Genomic DNA, 26,318 nt, shown 5'->3' on the forward strand with positions numbered 1-26,318 from the left:
ACACTGACGGAAGAATTTCAGGTGTATCACCAGAAGAGTACTCTTTATCATCCACAGGCTAACAAGACAGTGGAGGTGTTCAACAAAGTGCTTGAAAATGCACTGACCAGGGCTTGTAATGCTCATCAAAGTGATTGGGACCTATGCATACCTGCAGTGCTATGGGCTTATCGGACAATGTGCAAGAAGTTAACAGGACATACACCCTTTAGGTTGGTATATAGTGTTGAAGCCATAATGCCTATGGAATACATCATGCCTAGTCAGCATGTAGCAGCTCTCATAGGTATGATAGATCACGAATCCATAGAAGAGAGGCTCACATAGTTGGATGAGCTTGAAGAAGAGAGATTTTTGGTTGGATTTCATCAACAGATCCAAAAGCAGCGTGAAAAAGTGTGGCATGACCAACATATTAAGTTGCGCACCTTTTAGGTGAATTATTTGGTGTTGTTGTATGATAGTAAGTTTGATAAATTTACAGGGAAATTCAGAATGCATTGGCTAGGGGCCTATCTTAATAAGGAGATTAGTGATGATGGCGCGGTTCGGTTGGTTAAGTTGAATGGAGATCCCTTCCTAAGAAAGGTGAATGGAAGTCACTTGAATCCATACTCTGGCAGTCTAGCCATGTGACTAAATGAAAGTAGCACATTCTTAGCACTCCAGGCAGCTAAAAGTAGGCACGAGACTATAAACTACACTACCTAGGTTGGGGAGCTGTGAAATTTCAGGACTACGTGAAGTAACGAAGTGTCACATGGTCCACGACAGCATGAAGTCATTTGCGCTACTCATGGCCATAATGCGCAGGTCCACCGGAAAGCGACCATTAAAGTCACTGCTCATGATTTGATGATCAGATTATGGCCAAATGGAGTAGGCGACAGGTATTTAAGGTGAGCTTTATGGATCAGATTCTTGAAAATATTATGCCAATATAGCATTAATGGCTGAATGTTTGGGGAATGGTCAAATTTGAATTCAAAAGGCCCTATAAATTACAAGTGGTTGTTTAGTGAAAAATAGTTGGCATTTTGAAAATTCATTTTTTGCGCTCTCAGGTGTGTATGAACCTTACGAATTTTGAGGCTTTGAGAGAAAGTTCAGTGATTGAGAGATTGTCGAAGGAGATGGAGGACCTTCTGACTAGAATGATGTTGACACCCGAGGAAGCCAGGCAGGAAATTGAGGTAGTAGAAACTGTCCTAGAGAGTGCTAGAGTGATAGTCGAAGTCTCTAAATCACCTAGAAGACCGAGACCAAAGAAGGATAAGCAGGCTATGATATTGGTGCGTGTCTCACCAACAAACACACAGAGGACCAAGCTCACTTTGCAGAAAAATGGGAAGGCCATTAATCTGGGGGCAGATGAGGAAGAATCTAAAGAAATCCTGGTAGATGAGGAGGATTTCGAAATGGAAGTTGAAATCCAGGGTGCAGAGCCTATTACCAAGTTACCCGAATATGTTCCTCCATGCAAGGGCAAAGCCAAGGTGTCGAAGGACATAGACGAGAGCAAAAGCTCCCTCCAAACTCCATTTCTCTTGGATGACATTGTTTTTGAGGGGCCACACTTAGGGTGGGTTCCTGTACTAAAGTTTGAATATTGGGACCTCGCAGATCACGAGAAATTCCCGCATTTAGTGACTAAGAAACTAATGCACCAATGGATTGACACGACTACTAGAATGATTGAATTGGAGTCGTGAACATGGCTCAAGGGTGTAGAGAAAGCTGGGTTGATCAACCTGCTTTGGGTGTTGCATTACCACCACACCCGAGTGATCGTCTTCATGATCAGGTAGCTACTCTACTTGCTACATGATGGGTGTTTGTGGCTAGAGGAGCCCATTCCCATCACAAACCACTTGATCCATCGGATCACACAGTTACCTTACTCAGGGAAGGCTCGAGCCAATATATCAAAAGGAAAAGGTGGCAAATTGGCCCTCGTGGAATCTATGAAGACGAAATTCAGGTTGGAGAAGAAGAAGTGAGGATATGCCATCTCCAACATTAACAACCTTACAATTAAGGTAGCAACAAAAATTTTAGTAGGGAAGGTGATGCAGAAGTGTCACATAGATGAGGTGCCCACACCTGTGATTGCACTGGCAACCTAATGCGCTGAAGGAGTCAAGTTCAATTGAGCGAATTATCTATATGACAAGTTCCTTGTGAACTGTCACGAGGCATAAGAGTAGGGAAAGATGTTTCAGTATGCATGGCTACTACTGTCAATCGTATTTGTGGAATGGGAGCTTCCAGAAGAGAGCCAATTCCCTTCTGTCACACCAGACCTCCCAGAGGCAGCGAAGTATGCTTCATTGTGGGCAACCAAAGATGCGCAGTGCATAAAATAAAAAAATATATTTTGGATCTTGAAGGAGATGAGTATCTGGATGGGGATCAATCGCAAGCTGTGGTTGTCATCCACAGTATATGATAGTTTACAGATCTTTGCAGAGTTCAAAGTGGATTTCCACCATGTATTTATCATGGCACAGAAGGACCACACGAAGACATGGCATAACTTACCATATCTGGCAACTGATGATGTTATCTTTGTCGTCCTCGAGTCTTGGATGCCAGAGTGGCGTGCTCCAGCAGGCTCCGCAGTGGGAATGGACAAGTCCGTCGCATAGGATAAGAAGGAAGAAACAAAGTTCAGAATGGCATAGCTGGCTAAGAAGCATAGAAAGGAGGAATCAGAGGCTAAGACCCAGGCAGTGTGCGATGCCACAAAATTGGCGGAACATTAGGAGACAATAGGAGAAGAGCGCGAAGGACAAAAGCCACCTTTGCCTGGGTGTTGTAGGGAAAAGTATCCGATTCGGATGACCCTATCCCACTCTAAGGGTGATAGTACCTCAGCAACAACTGTAAAGAAAACTACTTAAGGTTTACTTCTTTATGAAAGCAAGAGAGAATGAAGAAATGCACTAACCGTTGCCTTGCGCTTAATGTCGAATCCAAACTCTTCTCTTTGCTGCTTGCTCCCAACTCCTTGCTCTTTTGCTGGCCCAGTTACAATGAGATCCTGCAAAATAACAAAGAAGGAAACTACAAAAAGCATGCAATCATAACTGATTCAAGGATTAGCATAAATCAAATATACAATTATCACAATACATCATTGAAACAAGTGCATATAGAAGAACCTCAATAGCTTTTATTAATGGAAGAAATAAAGTTCTGAGAGTGTTACAACCATTGAAGGCCCCAATCTAGCAACACCTCCCAGCAGAAAGAATTTCTCCTCTTCACCTCCTTCAAGCAGTCACCCAATAGTTCTATAGTGAAACCAACAGCATATCATTACTTTGCACAAAATTCCCAGCCTCCTGAGCTCATAGGAGAGAGCTCAATATATAGATGAATTGAGAAAGGATGAGTCAGCTTGCAACTGATGTGTAGCTGCCTTGTGTCCTCTCTCTCTTCAGTTGATCTTCAGTTCTTGAGTCCACTTGGAGAACCTTGCTTCCACTTGGAGAAACAGAGCCTCTGACTCATCACAAGGCGAAATCCTTGATCCAAGTGTCATTTTTGGAAGATTCCAGAGTAATGACTCAGTGTGCCACTTGTCCCATCTCGCTCAGCGCAGGTGGCCTTTGTTCTACCTGCTTTGCAATGCAGGTACACCATGGAGGAGTTGAGTTTCAGCGCAGAAGCCTAGTGGAGCACCTGCTTTGATTTCAGGATTGCTTGTTTTTTAGTGTTTTCAGGTGGAGAACTGATCTGAGAGCTGTTGGTTTGCTGACCTTGTTCCTCTAGGAGTAGGAACATCATGTTTAGGGACTTTGGATCCCTTGGATTATTGACAATTCATGCCTGATGCTGCAAGGCACAAAATTGTCTATAACAGATGCCCCCTAAAGTATGAGGTCGTTTATCGGGTGAAATGCTTTATTAGGAGGATCCGAAGTTCATTCAATCTGCTGAGAAGTGTCCTGTAATAAGATACAATACAATACATTATTTTTCATACTTTTTCATGATCTAGCTGAGGTGGGCATTCCCATGCTCAACTTTATAAATTCATTTTGGTACATAGCACAGACGATCGTCTGATGATAGACTGATAATTCTCTGCTGAAATTATCATCCTTTGAGAAGGATGATCATCTGCTGCAATGATGTACATATCAAATGTCTTTATATCCTAAATATATATCGCAGCCCGGATGGATGAAACTAGATCCGGGGTCTTCAATCTCCTCCGATCTTCACTCGATGTACAAGTCGATCCATGTGAGAATTTCTTGAAGTCGAACATGGAAAGACATCGCTTGATTACCGGTCAATGATGTAAACCGTTAACAAGCGCGAGAGGAATCACCGATAAGGATGATGACCCTCAAGGTACGGCAGTACAATTCACATGGTGGGAATAAAGGACTTGGCGTCGACCATCATGCAAAATATTCGGGTCGAAGGTCATTGATGTATACCTGTCGCCGGAAGTGAGAAACTTGCCATTGAGGCATGCAAGCTTCAAAGTACTGAAGGGGTTGTTCCTAGATCAACTCCTTGGATAATGAGCTGATGTCGACAAGGAGCGATCCGTCAAAGGAGGGCCTTAATGAATCCCACATCAGTGACGGAACGGAGCTAGTGATTGTGATGAGGTGAGAACAAACTGTGATGTATGATTCAGGGTGGCGGTCATGAAATGGATGAAGGGCAATGTATGGCAGTGGATGGGACACGGTTGACTCTTTGCAGAACAACATCTCTTGAACATATAACGACACTGATGTGATGGATCGGTAGCATTACCCCAAATGTGGATGGTGTGGCGAGGACCATGGTGATGAGACCGGTGAATGAAACAACCCAACCCGATGTGATACGGAGGACAAAGTGTCATGTTCAAGAGCGACTTGCTACCATTAAAGCTGTGAGGTTCTCCCAATCTTTTCCCCAGTCATTGCTGACCAGTACCTCTTTATTTTTGTCAAGCTTGAGGAGGATAACATATGCTTGTTCTATAACCTACCCTTCGGGCAAGCCCATCGCTATGTTTTAACGAGCCTAGCGATAGGGAAACTCGTTCTCGTCTAAAGACAAGTTTGTCGCTATTTAATGAATTTAACGAGTCTAACGACAAGGATAACTCGGTCCTTTTCATTTTTAGAGAGTCTGAAAAGGTACATAAAGTCAACTCCAGAATTCCTTTTTCGTCATCTAATCCCTTAAGTCCGAAAAAGTATAAAACAATACAGAAGGGATGAATTTTCGATTGCTTTAACGAGCCGAACAAAACAAGCGCTCGATCTTTTTGTGCAATAATCCCTCAGGTCCAAAAAGATTAAAATCTAGAGGAGGGATAGCTCTTCCGGTCGTTTAACGAGCTGGAAGGCCAAAACTCGGCAAACTTTTCATATTTTACGAGTCAGAAGAAAAAAGCTCAAAGAAGACTCGTCTTTTGAGGAACGAGTGATAAACAGGGATAGCAGCAGATTCTAGGTACAGGTTGGAATATTCCAATCACGACAGTGTCACAAGGATGGCTAAGTGAAATCACTCTTCGCAGCTGTTCATCAAAATGGGTCAACAAACATATGGAGATGAACGATTGGCCAAATGAACGGATGGAGGTGAGACTGCAAGAACACGACCAAGGGCTTTAATGTGGCTGTCAAAGGTTACATTTACCAAGGTTATTTACCGGTTCATTTTTTCTGGGTGAGCTTGAACTCTGGGGGAAGATTGCTCACAACTTATGTTTATTTTTTAACGAGCATGAACTATGTGCTAAAACTACTCGGATCTTGCGTTTATTTTTTAACGAGCATGAACTATGTGCTAAAATTGCTCGATTATACCAGTCTTAATACAAGGAACGCCTCAGGTGAGGTAGTCATATTTAAGGAGCTATACCTCACTAGTTACTCCAATTTGGCAAGTTTTAACTTTTGCCCCACATCCTTTCTTTATGCAAGCTGGAAACGACTAATCCTACGAGTTTAACGGGTTAGACCTACAGGTTTAAAGGGAGGACCTAAAAATTTTAAAAATAAATAGTCGTCCCGTGCTTGCACTCCAAAAGGTTCGCATGCCCCCAGGTATAAAGTATAATTTCAAGGCTACCCCTCCTCTATCCCACCTCTGTTTTTCTACTTGTCGTCTTGCTATATTTTTAACGATACTTGTCTTCTCATTATTTTTCGGTGCTGACGGTACTTGTCTTCCCATCAGTTCACTTTTCGATTTTTGCAAGATCGCAACAGATAAAATTTTGGCGTTACGGAGGGAGGTTTGCCTCTTACTTATTATCCGAAAAATGGTTTTGTTCGCTGCCGCAAACTAAACTCTTTTTTCCGGCGATGTCTATTACTAGGTTACTAAAGATGGTGACCACTTGTTGCAGCAATTTCATCTCTTTCTTTGGAGGCTGCCCCTACTTATCCTTCAAAACATATGTTTTAATGGGTGAGGCTTGCCTTCAAAGATGGTGGCTACTTGCCGCCACAAATGGATCTCCTCCCTCGGCATCCTACTTACTTAGACAAGGGAGCGAGAAGCTGATTATCTCACTCACATAACTTTGACAAAAGAACTTTATCCTAGAACAACCCTCTCTTCCATGCCGGACGGGGTACGGACTAGTCATATTCTTCTGCGGAAATTAACTTTATACCCAAGGTTTTCTCTGCCCAAGGTAGGCCAGGGTGCATGCCCCCTGGGTCCCAGTTCTTTCTTCCGAATCACTCGCATTCATCGGGAAGTAGAACCGGGGGTGGAGGCATTCCTTGAGTGAATAAACCGTTAAAGGATGGTATTTGACTATTTGCGATGCGTGATCCTGGAAATGAAAGTTGGTCTACGAGCTTGACCATTCTTCCTTCGTGCGGAAAACACATAACTCTGAAGAGTGAGGACACTATCGCCTCCATGCAATATATATAGTCTCGTCCAAGGAGTAAGTTATACACCAAGGGTCCCTGGACGACCATGACGTTCATATGGACTGTCTTCCCCTTCAATGTAACGGGAACATTGGGGAGAATCCCTAACGGGCGACTGGTTCCTTTATCAAAACCTGATAGATTTCTCATCTCAGGTAAAAGCGCCGGGGAACCCAGTGCTTTCCAAGCAATAGAGGAAAGGATACTCACAGATGCCCCTTCATCAATGATAGTTCCAGCCATCACCATTCTATAGATTTGGACAATGATTCTGAATGGTATATTGGCTGGTAACCGGGGTCTGCCTAGTTGGTTCCAATCAAAGGACACAACCAGGTTGCTTGGTGGTGGGACTGAGTACACGGCCGGATACGACCCTGACGATGTTCCTTCCTGCGATAAAGGAATGGGCGCATTGCCCTGATGCTCATCAGAGTCTGTGTTGATGAAAAGAATCTGGATGGTGTCATCCTTGTTCTCTTCAGTGAGGGTGTCATTTGAAGATGAATCTTCAATGACGGTGTCATTTGAGGATGAAACCTCTGAAGGAAGAACTGGGTCAACTGCCGTTTCGACCTTTAGACTTTCGTCTGGTCTGGATTCAGTAGGTCCATTCTCAATGACCGAAACTTCAGCTGACCACTTGATCGGGCCAGCTAGATTTTCAACTATCGAGGGACTTGGCACGAGTTTTTGGTATCCAGGAGGAAGTCGTAACTGTGAAACCGGACGATCTTCCAAAACTCTCTTCGCCTCATCTAAGAATGGACAACGGTGGATGGCGTGATTGCCTTCACACAGTCTGCAGGGTGATCTTGGTCTCCCTCTTTGTCCTTCACTCTCGGTAGTTGACAGAATGCAATCAACATGTCTATCAGAGGTTGATGCTACCGGATTGTGCAACCTGGGGGACCAGTCCCTTAGTATCCGGGGAATACAAGGACAGTCACGGTGGAAGTGGGTCCCTTTGCAAATGACACATGGCGATTTAGGCCCAGTCGGTGTAGTGTGTGGATTTTTGTCAGATGTCTTTTGCTTGCCCCCAGTCGCCTTCGCCATAGGCCCCTTCTGCTTCTTTTCTCTCTTCTTCTTTTCCTTCTTCTCCATGGGAGGCTGACTTTTGCTGGCTCTACCTTGCGAAGATGAAGGATCAAAGGAAGAATTGTAAGAAGTGGAAGGCTGGTGGGTAGCTCTAGACTGGTCTGACTGTTGATTCGACTGCTCAGGATTAGTGGTGATCTGAACTACATTAGTTGAAAAGAGCCATACAGGTAGGCCAATTGTCAATCCTGGAAGTGACAATGTGGCCATATGAGGCGCACCAACATCTCCCCAAGAGGAGAAGGGATTGGGACTTCCACCAAGGTGACTTCCTTGGTTGGTGGGCTCCATAATTTTCAACTGAAAGATCAACATGGGAATAACAGGTGATTATGTTCCGATTAAAATAAATTTTATTAACGACGCTTTAGACACAACTTTGCTTTTTCATGTTTTAAGAGTCGAGAAAAAGTTAAAGATGACTCTAGTCTCCTTTCGATGTTTTAACGAGCCCGAAGTGACAAATGCTCGGATGGACTTTTTCAGTTATAGAGTTTGAAAAAGGCCAAAAGAAACTACTCTGGAGTTCTAGGCAGAGGGTGTGCCAAACTTTTTGCGAAACCACAGAATACGTTTTACAGTACGGGTGGTCGATCTTCGTGAATGCTGTGTTCACTGCATCGCGATCAGTAGGGCGGCCGACACGGCTTCCTATGGATAAAGGCTTTGTTCCTATAGGGGTCTCCCAATATATACGCGACGGTACGTGGGAGCACAAGTCCGTATTAGTGCCACTGACTCTCAGGAGGAATCACCCACCTTCGTAGAGATCGACGGTCACTACGTTTAACGACGCCGGAACACGTCTCTACCTAGACCTCTATGTGTTTGCGTTATGTTTCAAAGCGTTGTTAAGTAAATTGGATTTATTTTAATGTTGATCTTGCTTAGCAATTTTCCTTTAAGGATCACCACGAGATGTATGTAACAAATTCCTGAATGCAGTCTAAGATGAGAAGCAAACTTTTCAATCTTTCAACTTTGAAAATCTTAACTACTGAGGAGAAGAAAGGCAAATCTTTTCACACAGATCATAGAGCACACACTAATGCAAAATTTCCTAAATCAGCATGCAAACAGTCAAATGCAAAATGCACAATGCATGTATTTTCTTTTCCCTTTCTTAATGTTGATGTATTACAAAAAGAAAGTTGTTATATAACTTTGATTTCGATTTAAAGCGAAAACAAACAAGCTTGTCCAAAATCAAAAGACACCTTAAGATTTACTTGTTTAATCACTGGAAATACATGAAATCAAACCATAATGACGAAAGTAAAAAGACTAATCAGCTATGGACAGGAAACAAGCTAACTCTTTAGACCAGCAAAATGCCTAACACATGTTCAGATCTAAGAGGCCAAAGCAAGACTATTTCACTTTCGTGATGGGAAATTGTAAATGATGTAAGAAATACAAAATAACAAGTACAATTTTGTTATATAACAAAGGCAAAATGATGGCAAGTAAGGTTGGTTTCAAAATAGGTACAAGACTGGTAACTGGCTGCAAAATCTATAGTGAAAACAGGCAAGAAAAAGGGAGGAAACCCCAAATGCACAAGGCAAAATTGGGCCAACGCAGGTGCTGCATAGCCAGTCTGGCTCTCAGTGCAGGTAGCCCCTTCGGGACCTGCGTTGCAAAGCAGGTAGCCTGTGTACTACCTGCTTTGGAAAACGAAAGTTGCGTTTTCTCAGTTTTCGGGTCACAATTTTCTCAAAAATTCACAGTTTTTGCTCAAATCAGAAGCTATCAGTCAAGCACACACTAAGGGATGGCAAGGAAGATGAAAAGCTATCACTAAGAGCTTACAAGGATCCTTGTAGATCAGCTCTTCAAATCATGAACATGCTCATAAATGAGCTAGAGTAGCTGCCCTCTACTTCGCTTTTGATATAGTCAAAAGCTTTTCGATTTGGTACTCTTTTGTTCAGGAAATGAATAGCAAAATACTACAAACAATCAAACAGATACGATCCCCAGTGGAGTCGCCAGTTTGTTGTAGGGAAAAGTATCCGATTCGGATGACCCTATCCTACTCTAAGGGTGATAGTACCTCAGCAACAATTGTAAAGAAAACTACTTAAGGTTTACTTCTTTATGAAAGCAAGAGAGAATGAAGAAATGCACTAACCATTGCCTTGCGCTTAATGTCGAATCCAAACTCTTCTCTTTGCTGCTTGCTCCCAGCTCCTTGCTCTTTTGCTGGCCCAGTTACAATGAGATCCTGCAAAATAACAAAGAAGGAAACTACAAAAAGCATGCAATCATAACTGATTCAAGGATTAGCATAAATCAAATATACAATTATCACAATACATCATTGAAACAAGTGCATATAGAAGAACCTCAATAGCTTTTATTAATGGAAGAAATAAAGTTCTGAGAGTGTTACAACCATTGAAGGCCCCAATCCAGCAACACCTCCCAGCAGAAAGAATTTCTCCTCTTCACCTCCTTCAAGCAGTCACCCAATAGTTCTATAGTGAAACCAACAGCATATCATTACTTTGCACAAAATTCCCAGCCTCCTGAGCTCATAGGAGAGAGCTCAATATATAGATGAATTGAGAAAGGATGAGTCAGCTTGCAACTGATGTGTAGCTGCCTTGTGTCCTCTCTCTCTTCAGTTGATCTTCAGTTCTTGAGTCCACTTGGAGAACCTTGCTTCCACTTGGAGAAACAGAGCCTCTGACTCATCACAAGGCGAAATCCTTGATCCAAGTGTCATTTTTGGAAGATTCCAGAGTAATGACTCAGTGTGCCACTTGTCCCATCTCGCTCAGCGCAGGTGGCCTTTGTTCTACCTACTTTGCAACGCAGGTACACCATGGAGGAGTTGAGTTTCAGCGTAGAAGCCTAGTGGAGCACCTGCTTTGATTTCAGGATTGCTTGTTTTTGAGTGTTTTCAGGTGGAAAACTGATCTGAGAGATGTTGGTTTGCTGACCTTGTTCCTCTAGGGGTAGGAACATCATGTTTAGGGACTTTGGATCCCTTGGATTATTGACAATTCATGCCTGATGCTGCAAGGCACAAAATTGTCTATAACACTGGGGCTGAGGCAGAAACATAGGAGTCGACAGAAAAAATGGCACGAACACGCAGACGATGTCCTCCCAACTCAAGCATCATCATCTGGAAGAGAGGGCAGCATCGCAGAAGAAAACTAAGGCTTCAAAGTCATCCTTGGACCGAAGCACCCTCACTGAGGGTGATTTTCACGGCATCGGAGAAATGGTGAGGGATGTCACTGCAGAGGCCCTCCAATAGTTTGAAGAGCAACAATAATTCGTATCAGGGGCTCTTCGAATAGAGTTATAGGAGTTCCAGGTTCGCAATCCATAGACTGGTATAGTGTCCACCAGCCTCGCGATCACCACTTCAACTGCCCAGGAAATGTTGCACACAAGGGTGACCAACATCATACTACTACCAGATGGGGAACTTACTACAGAAGATGAGGCTGACAAGCCCACGATTAGCATTCTAAGAGGGGTAGGCTTGAATATGGTCGCGCTCCCTCGAGAGACACTCGCCTCTTGCAGGATGGAGTCACCACGGAACTTAGGGCCTGGGAGAGTCACGCTCTGCAGGTGATGAGCGAGCAGTGCATCAATATTGAGCACATGGGCCTACAGTGCAATGAGGTAGTAGAACATAATAAGCATATCATACAGGTAGTGGAGGAAGCCTACCCAATGGTCTCGAAATTGGACATTCAGGTAGAAGAGCGAGTTGAGGCGCACGTTCGCAAGCTGGCCATAGGGGTGCACGATGCTTGAATGGCCAAGATTCAGCTGGAGTTGAAATTGCAGATCACATAATTGCAATTGAGGGCTCAGCCTCCAACTCCGTCAGAAGTCAAGGAACAATGTACCATCATTGTTACAATAGCAGTAGCGGTGGTCGACAGTGTAGTAGTAGACTACACTCGACTTTTTGAACAATCATTCGAGGTCCTGACCATCCTACAGGAGGACCCGAATGTAGAGCGCCTAGAGACAGAGGCACGTAAGATACAGAAAAGATATGACGAGGTCAAAGAGACCACACAGATGGTCTCCTTTACATAGAGGCTTGCACAGATGTAGGAGGCAAAGGCGCTTAAAGAACAGGTGGATTCAACTCGGCACAAAGAAGTGGTCCTAAAAGCACGCCTACAGCCATGTATAGATGAGGTATATACGATCATAGCTTCCATTGGAGTAAAGCTCACGACACTGTAGGTAACTCAACAGAAGATGTAGGGCAACAGTTTAGCGGTAGTCACCAACAAAAGAGTGGAAGAATTCTAGCAGGCGGTCGCTTAGTGCACTGCTGAGGTTGCGGTTATCTAAATGGAGTTGGGAGCTCTTTGTGCTAAGATCGGGTGAGTCACAATGTTTGTGTCGGGGGCTTGTTGGGCACGGGATCCCCCAAGGGAAGTTTTGGGGCTAAAAGCCCATATTTTGGTCAAAATTTGTAATCCAAGTGTAAAGACTCTGCAATTTTTTTTTTTTACATTGGATTAAATAAAGTTTGAATTAAGTAATTCAATACTTAATTAAATTAATATTATAACACTCTAATATATAATTAGAACAAAAATAAAAATACCCTTCACGCTTCTATTTGATAAAATATATTAAAAATTAAAAATAAAAAAAGCAATTAAATACTTTAATATCCCAATGAAAATATCTTAGTAATTATAACATCATATCCATTATATAGCCATTGATGGTAAACCTAGCCATTTGAAGTTCTGCTCTCCATATTTATTTTGCAGCCATGACATGACTCCTCAACTTGTCCTGGCGATGAACCACACTGGTTGGTTCGAAACGCGTCGACAAAGGTTTTCTTCATGCGATTTTCACCGAAACTCTTCTTATAATTGATATGGATCACAGAAGCCTCAATTCAATAAGTCATAGGGTTATTTTCCCTTATTTTGGAAATGTAATGTCGGCTGTAAAAGATCTACCCATGGTCCACGGACCATGGGATTGTATAAATAGAGCTAAGCTCTAAGTAGTTATAATAATCAATCAAGACACATGAAGATATGATGTATGAGAGATAGCTCTGAAGTAGAAGTCTAAGTTTGGGTTGTAGTGTAGGTAGAGGCTCTGCAGCTGAGTGTGTATAGGCCTAGAAGTCTGCGCTGAGTGCGCGGACCCTTGCAGTTGAGTGCGCAAGATGGGTCGAGTCTCTAATAATCCAGAATTATCAATAAAGAGAAGTATTCTACAATTTCTGTGTCTTTATTTCCTGTTTATGCATCTTGTTATGTTGGGTATGAATTTCACTTATAATGCTTATATGATGCACGAATGTATGTAAATGTGTTGGTTAAGTAACGAAAGTATGAACATCTATTTACAAAATGCTAACTAAGATCAGTTAATAAGATAAGAAAGACACTTAGCCTAGCTCAGGAGATATCGTAGATCACTGCCTTAGCAAAGTGAAAGTCCCTGAACTGCAGGTTAGGGCTGCGTGAAAACCAATTGTACCCTTTTGCAAAGATATTGAAGGGTGGAATAGAGGGCTAAGAAACTTGTGCGAAGGTAGGTATAGCTAGGATAAACCTACATCACATCCATCTCAAGGGTGCGGAATCTTGGTTCCAGCATCCCCCCATACTGCTTCGAATGAGACTTGAGGTCGCGCTCCGCAAGCTGATGCCAAAAGGGCCATTAGTGTAGGGATTTGTTTGGCTAAATAATGTTGAACCTGGGTAAGGCCCCCTCAATCCAACACTGTCATTTCCATGTTAATTTATTATTTTGAAGAGATGGATCAGTTATGGGCAGTGACTTGGGCTCTGGGCCTCAAAAGAGTGCTTAAACCCTGAGGCGTTGTTACAACACTCACAATTTTGGTCCACAGTCGTTGGTAGGCAGGCATGTGAGAGTGAATTTAGGTTACTCATATCTCCCTTGCATGAGAGTGACTATGGCCCAAGAGACCGAAAAAATAGTGGGACCCAGGGACAAGATGTATGAGTGGTTGACTTGTCCTCTGAGGGTTCTGTTGAGGATGTTGGATGTTTGTACGGTTTGTTTCTATTGGTTCCACTTCCTTAATGTGACTTAGGGGGTCGAATCATATCATAGTGGCCTCTCGTCGCATGTTTACCCCACTTGGTTAGTTGCTTTGGTAGATGTGGGAGAAGGGTGTTACATCCATCTTCCTGAATTTCATGGTGTACTCCTGCACGCTCTGGCTTGAATTTTGTCTGAAATAATGCCACCTGATCCACTGGTATTCCACGTATCTAATGGGATAAAACTATGACTTAAGGAGAGTTTTGAAATCCTCCCACTTAGTCACTAGAGTTTCTCCCTCAAACCTCAGGGTTTCCATGTGGATCTCCCACCAAGTCAGTGCATGGATGTCGAATTTGAGCCATGCGAATGAGATCTTTTTCCCTTCCTCAATTTGATGGACAATGAAATAAACTTCCAGTTGCTGAAACCATTGGTTCAACTGTAAAGCATCAAGCTTGGCATGGTATGACTTCATATTGACTTTTGATTAGATTTTAAATAGGGTATGTGATTGCTTCACGACACTTGAACTTGATTGATTATTTTTGGGTCCTTTCATCCACTGGTTCTCTGTTTCTCCCTGACCTTATGATCCTCGTTCTGATTTGTCCTTTGCATTTCAACCCCCATATTCTCCAAATTTCCCTAGCTTTCTATTCAAGGTTTCCATGAGGAGGCTTAAATTACAGTTGATATCTACGAATTGTTGTTCCAATTGTGTAAACCTTACCTCTCTAGGATCATGAGGTTCATTTACAGATTGTCCACCATGATTAGGATTTTATGATTTTCAGCCCCACAGATCTAAATCATTGCAATCTACACAAAATACCGAAAGAAACATTCTATGATACCAAACGATGTATAAACTTCCATGGATATTCCATTGGATAGTTCATCACAACAAATCTAACAATATTATATTATAAATCTGAAGTGCTATAATATTAGAGTTTTATTAAACTTTAAGATCTGTAAACTTAACTGTAATTAGTACATCCATGCGAATATAAACTATGAAGAAAAGTAGATAAATATAAAATAATCTCTCACACAGGCATAAGACACAAGATATCCTCTCAAGGAAACCTGTTCACTAGAAAACCCAACCGCAGGATGAGGTTGTTTCACTCTCTTTCTCCATTTAGAAGTATGGTTGCAGGTACAAAGAAGTAATACCTATGGCCCATAGGTTTCTATAGTGCACATATCCTCTTTGTGTGCTCTACCTCCTATCTCTCATGGCTATATTTTCTCATCTATAGAAAAAAATGCTCTTGAAAGAATGGAATACCTCTTCCTCCTAGTGGCCCAGTTATAACACAACTCAATAGCCTACTAGTGGTTAATTTTGATTACATCAAATCTTAACTAGAGTTATAATATGGACTCTTCTAGAGTCTTTTACACCATAATCACATGGCTAGCCCATTTTCCATGAATAATGGGGGCTGACACGACATCCTCCCAAACTATAGGTGTTAAAACAGGAAGGTCAACTTTTGAGTGGCATCACTTTTGTATATGGACTCTGATTAACGCTCTTCTTGCGTTGTTGGAAAGATATTCGTGTCTAGAATAGCATGAGATGGTGTTATAACAAAGTGGCAATTTCCCCCCCAAAAAAACGTTGTTTGATGCCTCAAAATGCTCTTAAAAGGTTTCAGACCCCATTTTTCCAAGTTGGGACCCACTGTTAAAAATGGTCATGTGAGATGATTTATCCACTTTTTCCTCTAAAAATGAATCGAGATGGATTAAAAAATATAATTATATAATATGGATCAAGAATAGAGGATGATTAAAGAAATTACCCGGTGAATTTGTGACTAATAGCACTGGTAATTTCTGCAATTGGTCAATTTGGTGTCATCGAGTGCTCTGGTGGATGATAGTATACTTAAGAACAATGGACTTGGTAGAAGTTTTTTTGTATTTACCAGTGGTTTTAATTCAGTTTTAATCAAATAATTGCTATTGCCGTATCAACGATAAATGATCGGAATGTTAGCGGGAAGCAATTTAATAATCGAACAACTAAATTTTAAATTATCAAATAATTTTGTGGTGGTTATCTTTTGCGATATTGGTGGCACTAAACTAAAATGCTAGAAACATTTGGCAGAGGGAAGAGATGGTTTGTAGGGGGTGACGGTGGTAAGGAGTATATGGTGGAGGGGGTCCCACAATTGATGCGACGGTGACAAGTTAGCTCAAGCAGTAAAATCAAAATCACTTTTCGAATCCCCCTTTATTAATTGCCAGGAGTGTGGGGGGTCCCGCGATTTTCCACTAGCCGTTGGTCGAAGCGGCTTTAATATGGAGCGTCTGCAGTTGCCTAGACTTTAACTTCTTTGGTGGCAATGTTTTTTAAATATAAAATTATTTAAATACTATTTATTTTCACTGTAATAAAATATAAAGAGACATTTAATGTTGTGTTCTTTATTATAAACTGCATAACGAAAATTAATTTAACTCCTTTTTTTTTTAAATCTTTACGATTTACAAAATAAATTCATAGAGAAAAATAAGTTACAACATTGGCCTTCACGTTCTCCGTGTAATCATGTAGCTCAAAGAAATTCTTCATCTCGAGTAGTCATTCCTCTGTATCCTATGACTTCTTCAAATCCCCATCGAAGGTAGCTGGCTTGGATTTCTTGAACTCATCTAGAAAATATCCCCTATCACTCCTCCTTTGAGGGTGATAATGATGATGACCATGGTACCCATCAGAACCAGAACTAGAATAGAACTTATGTCCATCACCTCTCCTATCTAGTGTATCCAAGAACCTACCATCTTTGATCATTTAATTCGTATCTGACATGTACCTACCATGAGATATACTGCCATACGCCCCATTAGTCCTATACTTCTGCCCATGGCTAATCCTAAGCAATAACTGTCTATGAAAATATGACAAAATTTGAAGAAAAATTGCATTAACCTCTTCTTGTTCCTCCTATGTATGAACGATTCTTTCATTATCTTCTTTGCAACTTCTTATTTTTGCTTTCAAACTTATCAATGTGCCTACTAGGTTAGAAGAGTTCCCACCAATATGTTGCTCATCTAATCCATAGGGAGAGTCTCATGAACTGTATTCTACCATCTTGCTAGTCATATTTGATCTTCTTCTTGTAAGTATACAATGTCATATTAAACCAAAACATAACATAATCAACATACCTCAGTATAGTTGAGGGTAGGATATCTCATATGCAAGATCAACCAGATTAGTGCAATAAATGTGTAAACATAATCATATCATTACATAAAAATAATTTCAACCATAATCCAGTTACCATGCATGACTATACCAACCACATACCATGACCCCATGCACGAAAACTATAACCATGTGAATATATGCATAATGATGTATAGACACTGACATACATATCAAGTGCATACTCGACAAACACTTACAAAAAATACATCTAACAACAACACCATCAACTTTCACATGGTGACATGACTACAACCATGCCTACACAACAAGTACATATACCGCAAGCATAAAGAACACATGTGAAACTGACATGTATGCATGACCAACACATTTTGTCCATCCAGTCCAAGGGGTGAACCATGGTCTAATACCACTCTGTAATGCCCTCCTGCGACATTTACCCAAGCTATTCGGTCCTCTTGGGTAAACATGTGACAAAGAGTTATTATGATATGATTAAAATCCCCATGTATAATTAAAGAAGTAGAACTGACACAAAAAAACCAATCTAACCGTTCTTAGGAGCTACATAATCTATAGGAGACAACTGACCCTTCGAGGTGCCCAACTCCTAAGAAAACTTATAAATTTACTGAGATAGACCCTCAGTCACTCCCATGACAAGACATACATGTGATTAAGATCCTCTAGTCACTCCCATAACAAAGACATGCATACGACTGTGTCCTTCTTTAGGCAGTTTTAAGCCAGTGACCCTAGATTATGTGCCCCTTTTTAAGGGCTAGGTCAAGGCCTCTGCCCAAAACTTCATGAAACTTCAGAAAATGATAAATAGAAATGAATTAAAGCTAATAATAGACAAATTTGTATAAGGACTTGAGCTAACCCCTACTATCCATGACAGGAATTTCGTTAAACATATCCCAAACATGTAATCTACGGGTCATAACCACAGATCTAAGCATAGGGGTCTCATATTTATCTAAGAATCATTAATAAGAATTGATGCATCATCACAATAGCTACATTATCATCTATTAGGTCATATATTCATTATTCATTCATTTACTAATCAAAACATGATGAAATCCATGACTAAGATTTGGCATAAAACCATGCCAATAACCAACATCTAACTAGCAAAATAGCAATGATAGAAAAACCATTAAAACCACATATTAACAAGTATATTTACACATATAACAAAAGAGGAAAGGAGCTCTTATTAACATATGAAAAAGCCAACCAAGCCCAGAAATTCCATGTATCACCTGACCATAGATTGGGTTGAACCAAATATTTCTTTCAGCCAATCACCCTTGTGCCATATTCACAATAGAACCAATCAAGGTCTCCTCAGGCTTTACCATATATCCACCAAGGGATTCCTAGGCCCAAAACCCTCATCAATTCAACCAGGCTTTACCATAATCCCACCAAATCACTAGGCCCCAAACAAGCATGGATGCCTCCAAATCTCTCCACCTAAACTATGAGTACCTTATCCATCTCACCTCTCGGCTTTACCATGTATCTCGCCGTTACTAGTCAAAGGAATTCCTAGGCCTACGAGGTCTCCACCCTCTAGGTTGTACTATGTACCCCACCATTACCAATCGAGGTATTCCTAGGCCCAATCAAGGGTATTCACAACCAGGGTTTACATATATCCCACCAAGGGATTCCTAGGCCTTGTGATTAATCATGAGACCACCCCACTCATCTTTGAATCCATTTGACAATTCAACTAAACCAAAGAAATAGAACCACATCACACCATGGTTATTAAAAAATGGTAAGACAAGGTTGAAAACGACTATCACACCTAGCAAGACCCATGCCAATGACAACTAGAGAACCAAAAATATACATGGATGTACCATGCATGCTAAAACTAGCAAGGAAATAATACATGCAACTCGATACTTGCAAGTAGCTACTTGATTCCCACTCTTCCTTTCTTAATCCTTGCTTCCTCTTGCTTTCTTATCCTTCCTTTGCCTTCTTTCCTCCAATTCTAGAGTGCTCCAAGAATACTTGAAGTGTCTAATAATAGAGAGAATAGAGAGAGCTCTGAAATTGAACTGAAAAAAGGTTGTGAACTGATCCTTGGAAGCCTTTTTATTAATGAGGCCTATATTTTCTTTAATTTCCCATATTTTTCCTCCATTTTCCTCCTCACATGCAACCTGTGACCTTTCACCTTCCTTTTCTCCTAATCTCCCTTATTTTCATAATAAAATGCCAAGTGTTACCACTTTGTCTTTCCAAATCCTTTTCCATAACCTTTGTCAATTTCCTTAGTCATAATAAACCAAATGAACATCCACACTAGAATGTTTTACGCAACATTCAACTTGGAATATGTGTCCCATGACCTTGGTTATTATTTTTCCTTTTTTAACTTTATTACTTGGATTTTTGGCGAGGGTTGTTATAATTTGAATTTATCTATTTACATATTTATACACCTTTTCCCAATACCCAAGGATTAGGTTTCTAATCAAATGAAAGGAAGATTTGATGAAGGATTGTTTTAAATGAAATTGAATGGCCATATTTCCTTTGTAATGCATGTATTTTGCCAAAATATAATAATAATGTGTTTGGATGTTTGAGAATTGATAATAAAATCTCTAAATTTCTGATTTCAAAAATTAAGGAATCTAAAAATCTTCAAATGCTTGACATAGAGACTAGGCTTCATTGTGAAAATGAAAAATGTCCATTTAAAAAGAAGGTAAAAAATTTATGATTATCACATGCTACTATGATTTTCTAATAAAATGAGAGTTAAGTGCCATGATACTATGTTGGGAACCAGTGGAAAACCATATGCAGTCTAGAAATAAAGTACTTACATAAACCAAATCTAGAGACAACAAAATTTACATGTAAAATCCTAAGTGAGGGAAACATCAAAGTAGAAATCTAAAAACTATATAGAATTGAAGAGAGACTATATCTACTACAAAGCATTATTTTCCATAATGAAACATCATCTTGAAATATTTGAAATGATCCTCCATGATATTTAAAGAGAGATCATGAACCAATGAGGTGATAAGATACATATAATTTGTCATAAATAACCAAAATGTGAGATGCATTAGATTAGCTAAACAATATATAGAAATATGATTGTTGAATAACTTAATACAAAATCACTAAATAAACTATCTAATAAAATACCATAATTAATATATTAGACAAAGTTTTTTGTTGGTGTAGATACCCAAACCATCACCAAATAACCTTGTATTGTGTAAGGGAAGCATAAAGGATGGACTTTCTTGGTTGTAGCAAGAGACACTATAATCCAGTATAGGGAAATGCTGTAGTGGAATATTGAATCAATGAGAAGTTATATTTAAAATTAAATTAAAAAAAAATGTTCATTACATTATGAAGTAGATATTGTAATGAAGTGTTAAATAAATAATAATAACAATAATAATAATAATAATAATAATAATAATAATAATAATAAAACTTTTAATTGAGGAATCCCGCTGCTGCTACTGCGTGCGCGCTACTGCCATTAGGTTTTCTTGCTGCGCGGTAGCCTTGGCCTTCGACCTCCTGCCATGGCCCCTCTGGAAGCTCCACTGGAGGGGGCCAATCCTCAACAAGCTTTTTCTGATCTTGTCAAATCTCTGCCTCCACAGTGCCCTCGTCCACCAATCTCTAAGTTTGTCAAGACGCTGGATGTTCTACAAGAAGTTAACTTGCCTCCAGTACTCCCTCGCATGGCTGCTCTCTCTCTTGCAGAAAAAGGACTCATTAGTCAATTCACGGGCCTCTGGCCATCTCCAAAAATTGTTCAAAGATGGGTTGAGAGGAACTAGTCTGACAAAATTCAAGGAAAAATATCCATCAGATTCTGCGGGAAGGGGTACTTTACCTTTCACTTTGAATCCAAAGAAGATAAGGATCTCATATTTAGAAACAGGCTTTATTTCATGGATTCCAGGGGCCTGTATCTTAATAAATGGACCCCAGACTTTGATCTTGAGATGGACATCCTTAGCGTTGTTCCGGTTTGGGTATGGCTCCCTCATCTCCCTCTCCATTGTTGGGGGAATGAGTCAGTTCATGCAATAGGGAACACAGTCAGCAAATACATTGATCACAACAAACCAAAAGAAAAAATGCAAGCTTGTGCATGGATCTGTGTTGAAGTGGACCTTCGTAAAGGCCTACCTGAAGCCATCAAGCTCAAAGTGGATGACTGGAGCCATGTGCAGCAGCTGGATTACGAGAAGATTCCATTCAAATGTAAGGTATGTCATAAATATGGCCACTTCGCCAATAGATGTACTAAGATTATTGATGTAGAGAATGGCCCTCAAGAAGAGTAATGGGAAGTGGTTAAAAAAAAGAAGTCAGCCTCTTCATCCAAATCCCTTGAAGCAGGCCCTTCGGCCCCTTTTGCAACTCGCCCCTCCTCATCTGAACTTGCATCTTGTATCCCTCTTCCCCTCTCCCATCCTCCACCCTTTTCTTCATCCAATCCCTTCTCTATTTCCCCCCCCTTAAAGCCATCCCGTGGATCCCACTCCCCCTTCTTTAACCCAACCTGATTCCACTGAATCCTCTTTACCTCTTATTATCTCTTCTTAGCCCTCTCTTGATCCTCCCCTTAACAGAATTACCAGGAGTGCTTCCAAATATCACGGAGCCACTAGTGAACCACTTAAGAAACCTGGTCCGGGCAAGAAAACTGCCAAACAACATAGAGATGAGAACACACAGAAAGACATAATGGGAACTCAGACCCCTATAGAATCTTATATTCTGGGGCAATATGATAAAGAGGCAGCCAACAAGGAACAAGGGGAGCGAGCACCTCCCCACACCCCACATACCCAATGATGAAAGTCTTGTCTTGGAATAGCAAGGGACTAGGGCACCCCTCCAAGGTAGTAGCCCTAAGAGATCTTTTTCACTATGAGAAACTTGGAATTTTTTTGTTACAAGAAACGAAGCAAGGTCAACAGGAACTGAGTGGAATTATTGAGAAGCAGAGGCAGTACAAAGGAAACATCAGTGATTCAAGAGGAGCCTTAGGAGGAATATCAACAATCTAGAACCAAAGCATATGGAACTACAAATTTGAAACTATCAATCAGAATTGGATCAAAATGATCTTGGAAAATAAAGAAGATAAGAAAATTATAGTCATCTACAACATATATGTTCCTAACCATTTCAGAGACAAGGAGTGTTGTTGGCATGATCTTAAAGCGAACATAGATGCGGAAGAAAACTCTAACATCATTTTGGGAGGATATTTCGACCTTATTCTTCATGCTAATTAGAAAAGAGGAGGTAGTTTCACCCCTGATCCTTATAGAAGTCATTTAGAAAATATCATGCAAGATCATGACCTTATGGATGTTGCTCCAAAAAATTGAAGGTATACTTGGAACAATCATAGATTGGACATTGGTAACATTATGGAAAGGCTCGACAGAATTTTAATTAATGTCACGCTGCTAGCTTCCTTTTCTGTTGGGTATTCCAGCATTCTGTCATGTTAAGCCTCTGATCATTACCCTATAGCACTCACGCTGGAAACTCATAGCTCTCTCAAACCCATTCCTTTCAAGTATAGTTCCCTCTAGAACTAAATTCCTGCAGTCACAGAGATTGTTCACAATTCTTGGAATCAGCACGTTGAAGAGTCTCCTGGTTTCATTTGGGCAGCCAAATTAAAAAAAAAAACAAAATAGGCTATAAAAGAATGGGCTAAAACCAGTTACAAAGAACCAGAGAAGGCAAAAGAGGAGATCAAGAATAGTCTTGTTTGTATCCAAAGAGAAATAAAGGACCATGGCCTCTCTCAGGAAAATAAAAAATAGGAAAGCAACCTCTATTTACAACTGTGTTGGGCAAACAAAGAAGAGGAATTAAAATGGAGGCTGAAGTCACAAGGGGGAGATAACAACTCAACTTTTTTTTAGAAATAAACTACAGCTCGAAAAATAAGGAATAATGTCAACTCCATCCTAGATGCCAAGGGCAGTCAACAAGATACATAGGATGGTATTCGAAAGGTTGCCACAGAACATTATAGAGATCTACTAACTGAAACAAAAGAAGAAGAGGATTACACAGAGCTGTTACAACATCTTCCTACTGGGATAAGTAAGTAAATGAATAATAGTCTAAATAAGGAAAGTGATGAGGAGGAAATCAGAAGTTTGATTTGCACACTCCAGCCTGATAAAGCCCGAGGTCTAGATGGCTTCCCCATCTGTTTCTATCGAGCATTCTGGGGAATTATTAAAAAATATTTGACAAAAATGCTCAAATGGATCCAAAGAAAGGGTAAAATAGGGGGATACACCAACGCTACTCATATAGCTCTAATCCCCAAAGAAAATCGCCTCTCTTCCTTTGTTCGATTCCAGCCCATCTCTCTCTGTAATTCTTCCTACAAAATCCTGACCAAAATCATTGCTACTCGCCTTAAACCCTTTCTTCCTTCTCTCATCTCTGAAATCAAGGGGGGTTCCTGGAAAATAGACAAATAGCTGACTCCATTCTTCTTGTACAAGAAGCCATCCTCTCAAGTCAATCTAGAAATGAGAAAGGGTTTATCCTTAAAATTGACTTGGCTAATGAATTTGAGAGAGTCAGACATTCCATCATCCTCGCCATTCTAAAGAAGATGTGATTTGATGCAGTCTTCCTAAACCTTATCAAAGCTTGCATGTCCGGGCCCTGGGTCTCCCCTCTTGTTAATGGCAGACTGGGAGAAGCTTTCCAATCCTCCCGTGGTTTAAGACAAGGTTTCCCTCTTTCTCCTTATCTCTTTATTTTGATGGTTGAATCCTTTAGCAAAGTGCTGGACTTCAATCGGAGGGTTGGCCTAATCACAAGCATAAAATTTGGGAATGGAGTTAAGAATATAAATCACTCACAATTTGTTGATGACACTTTATTAATTGGAGGAGCATCCATCACAATAGCCAGGTGCTTCAAGTATCTCCTTGATAAATACATGAGGTACTTTGGTGGTTTGGTTAATCAGCTGAAAAGATGCATTTATTGTTGGAACACAACAACACAGGTCCTTCATAATATTGCCAACACCTTTGGAGTCTCATGCAATTATGGCTGGACTCATTTCTCTTATTTTGGCATGCCTGTAAGTGCAGGTCATTTGAAGGCAGAGGTCTCGGACACTGTAATAAATAAGATGAAAAGAAAAGTGCAACAATCGGGCTCCATGTGTCTCAACCCATCTGGTCATCTCATTCTTCTTAAGTTAGGTATTTCTTCTCTACCTCTTTACCAATTCTCTCTTCATCAAGCTCTGGCCTCCTTTCATTACAAAATGGAAGTCATCTTCTGCCAATTCCTTAGGCAAGGAGGTAAAAATGAAAAAAAGAAATTCAATTTGGTAAATCTGAAGCAGGTAATCCAGTCCCAAGACCGAGGAGGCCTTGGAATCAGATCTCCCAAGTTCCTCAACTTAGCCTTCGGAGGTAAAATTGTATGGAGATTTATAACCGACCTTCCTGCCTAGTGGAAAATAGTGCTGGAAATTAAATATTTAAACTATCCAAGGCAACAGCTTCTTGATAAAGACATCCCCAACATAGATTCTTCCAAAATTTGGCACCTATACAAAATAGAAATCCCTCTAATGGCTCAGAACACTTCAAAAATTCCTAGGGGAGGTGCCAATATTAATATTGGAATTGACAAAATCATGGGCCAGCAACTAATAAACAGTCAAGTTGGAGTCATTCCTATTCTTTCTTTTTTTTAAAGAGTAGGTATCCATCATCTAGATAAGATCTCCTAGTGGGATCCCCATTCCCATCTCTGGTCTGGTTGGTCTTTCCCAGCCATCGCCAATGACCTCAATGCCAGCTTATCTTCTCTTCAATCTCATCTTCATAATATAGCTCCTGTTAAAAAGAATGATTTAGATGGATTTTTTTGGGATCCATCTGGATCTAATTATACCATCCATGCTGCCCATCATTACATCTACAACAGTAACTATCCCATGCCTCTCTGGAATCACTGGAAGACGGTATGGAAATTTGAGCCCCTTCCAAAAATCAAAACTTTCCTCTGGACTCTTCTTAAGGGAAAAATCCCTACTGCTTAGAATTTGCAAAAGCGAGGCATCAATGGCCCTTCTCGCTGCCCCAATTGTCAAGCTGCTGAGGAATCCATTCATCATCTCTTTATTAATCGTCCCTTTGCTATTAGTTGCTGAAGGAACTTAACCCATAACAATCATATTCCTTGGAACAATCAGGATTCTATAGGAGAAATTCTTCATCAATGGAAAAATAATTATCCTTGGCAGCAAAGGAAGAATAACATAGTAAAAAGGGTCTGGGACACCCTTCCTTACACTATGTTATGGAACATTTGGCTGGCTCGAAATCGTAAAGTTTTCAAGGACAAGGACTCGACCATTAGAAATCTATGCAATAAGGCAAGGAGTCTCGCGCTTGAAACCATATCAGTCAAGAACCAGAAAAACATAGACATAATTGAGATCAGTGTTGAGGAGCAAGATTTAATTGGTTACTTGTTGGATAAAAACAACAATAGTTAGAATGGCAACACTGCAAGTAACAGGCATAGTAATGTTCCTCATAACTGGAAAATTAGATTAAAGGAAGAAGAATTTGCAATATGGATCCAAAATTGCAACAAACATTATCTTTTCTTTGATGGACCTTCAAAGTCAAATCCGGGAGTTGCAGGAGCAAGAGGGGTTATTTTTTATGCTAATGGAGATCGCATTCTATCTTATGAATGGGGATTTGGACATATTTCCAACAATAGGGCAGAAGCCTTGGCCCTTTATCAGGGACTCATCCAACTTAGGAAACTTGGTATAGGCACAACCCTGATTTTTGGAGACTCGATAGTGGTTATCAGTCTAATGGCACAGAATAGGGAATCTTCCAATGCTCTCCTTCAACAGACCATTAATCGGTGCCAAATTTTAAGCCAAACTATGACAGATTTGCGCTTCCACCATATCCTACATTCCCTCAACAAGCATACTGATAATCAAGCCAACAGGG

The sequence above is a fragment of the Pinus tabuliformis genome, chromosome Q (genome assembly GCF_031772625.1).
Source record: "Pinus tabuliformis cultivar Carrire ecotype Pingquan chromosome Q, CPIR1, whole genome shotgun sequence".
Lineage (NCBI taxonomy): Eukaryota > Viridiplantae > Streptophyta > Pinopsida > Pinales > Pinaceae > Pinus > Pinus tabuliformis.